General features: G+C 43.9%; 1 long non-coding RNA gene across 1 annotated transcript; it reads left to right on the top strand.

The window, feature by feature from the left end:
* Positions 1–27: 27 nt before the first annotated feature.
* On the top strand, positions 28–1,806 carry LOC141051850 (uncharacterized). The gene is made up of 3 exons (XR_012220704.1): positions 28–389; positions 471–630; positions 760–1,806. It is a non-coding gene; the product is annotated as an uncharacterized lncRNA (long non-coding RNA).
* The last annotated feature ends 626 nt before the right edge of the window (positions 1,807–2,432 follow it).

Raw genomic sequence — 2,432 nt, 5'->3', positions numbered from 1 at the left:
GCACTAGAGCGACTCCCAGGACATCCCAGCGTCGTCGAGGTGATGCTTCTGGTGGTCGGCGAACGGTAAGTAACCCTTTATTTGGGTGATTGATTAATCAACCTCATGTGTTTGAATGTAATCATTTTTTTTGCTTATTTTTTTTCTTCACAGGTTTCACAGCATGCTCCCCACAGACATGTGGAAGAGGCTCTTCTCATTGATGTTGATCTCCTCATTGAGGTTGTGCAACCACGGGAGCCGCTGTGGAACATGGCTAACCGCTTACATGCCGACCAACCAACCACCCGACGGCTATGGGATGAGGTGTGTTCGGAGGTTGTAGAGAACTGGGAGGAAGGTTGTAGAGAACTGGGAGGAGCTCGATGCGAGGGCCAGAGATTTTGTGCGTAAGTATTCCAATTTCAGTAACTTATATTCTAGCATGTGAAGTGTTGAATACTAACCACTTTTTTTTTTTTCATTCACAGGTGACAGGGTTAACATACAGTGGCGGTCGCTCAGGGATCGCTTCAAGAGGGACTTCAACAAGGAGATGCAGGCCCCGAGTGGATCGAGAGGATGCAGGAGCACCCAGTATAAACATTACCGAGCCCTGTCGTTCCTCCGGTCAACGATGGAGAGCAGAAGGTAAATACTCCACACACCATTTCTATAGTACAAATGTTTACATGTTTAACCTATTTTTTTTCAGCAATGTTAAATGAAATATCAATATATTAATATATATTTTTTTCTCTTTTTTCGCACCATCTGCAGCACTCGGGAGCCTGCTTCTGAGTTGCCTCCCTCTGGAGGGATCCCTTCGCAGACCGCCACCGGTGACCACATCGAGGTATCTGACCCCTCTCTACCTTCCCTCTTGTCTTGTCCCTCTATCCCCTCCACCAGCACTGGAGCAGCAGGGCAGACTTCATCACATGAAGCTGCTGGTGACAATTTACAGTACCCTTTGCCCCACCCCTCTGACACTGCCGCAACATCTCGACCAACTTTTGGTTCTGGATGGCAGCGTCTGAGAGGTCTGGAAAGAATGACCGTGTCTGACTGTTTGAGTCTGAACTCAGCCATCCAGAATGCTTTCCACATTTATGGTCAGCAGTTAGCTTCTGGGTTGAACATGATAAATCAAAGTATCATCGAACTCAGAAGCTACATGGAACGGATGAATGCAGAGTCAAACCAGACGCCGAGACATATTTTTTTTTATTCAGTTGTCTGGCAAATGGAAGGTTTAAATACTCACCAGCTGATGCATGTGATGCAAGCCTGTCACAATGCTCTAGTGGCTGCAGTGTTCGAAGCATCCCATTCTACCCATGCACCTATTCCATCACCTCATTCCACCGTCCATCCTCCCTCTGTCCATCCTCCCTCTGTCCATCCTTCCACAATCCATCCTTCCACCACCATCCATCCTCCTACCACCATCCATCCTCCTACCACTCCTTCTCCTTTTTCTAGTTCCCCATTCCATTCTTCCCAGTACCTTCCTTCCCAATTGCATTATACCCCAATGCCCTCACCATACCCACCCCCACACACACCTTAAATGTTCCCACAAACCTCCTCTGTCCATCAACTCCCGTCCCAACCTCATGTTTTCAATCCCCCTTCCACTTCTGATCCTCACCAACTCCGTTCCCGGTCCTCCACCCCCCCCTCGATGTGGTCAACCCTGTTAACCCCTCCGATGATATCTCCACCCAACAATACCGGCATCTTTAAGTTTGTAAAAAAAATTAAAAAATGTTATAAAAAATTAAAATAACAGTTTTTTTCTAAAAAATTAAAATAACAACAGTATTTTAAAAAATGCACAAATAAACATGTTTTTGTTTCAAAACAATTTTATTGTGTAGTTTCCTTTTTTTTCTTTAGTTCTTGGTAAAAGGTTGAAAGTACACCGGTGGTGTACAGATACAAATACACAACACGTGGTAACATTTCAAAGTACACCGGTGGTGTAAAGGTACGAAAAACACAACACTTGGTAAAGTACACTGGTGGTGTAAAGGTAAAAAAACACAACACTGTTATTACCCACAATTGGTGTTAAAGGTATCAAAACTAAAAAAGGAAAAATTACTTAAGTTTTTCTTATCGAAAAAAGGAACCTTGGTAAAAAAAAAAAAAAAATTATACCTTGTCATCTTGCCAGTCAACTCTTCCTTCTGTGACAGAAAATAATCCGCAAATGTGTCCCTCATTCTTGACACTGACACAGTACTCCGAACACTTGTCTGCTGATAATCCCACAAGGTGGTTTCACAAACATTTTCTTCCATGGAAACAGGTTCCTTTCAAAGTACAAAATTGTGCAGGATGACACATCCCTTCACCACCTCATCCACAGTGTCAGTTTTCATTTTTATGGCCATTAACAGCACTCTCCATTTTGCAGTTAAAATCCGAAAAGCGCACTCCACCAC

The sequence above is a fragment of the Dendrobates tinctorius genome, unplaced genomic scaffold, assembly GCF_039654945.1.
Source record: "Dendrobates tinctorius isolate UK_male_01 unplaced genomic scaffold, ASM3965494v1 ptg000158l, whole genome shotgun sequence".
NCBI classification, from domain to species: domain Eukaryota; kingdom Metazoa; phylum Chordata; class Amphibia; order Anura; family Dendrobatidae; genus Dendrobates; species Dendrobates tinctorius.
This window is presented reverse-complemented; position numbering and strand designations above follow the sequence as displayed.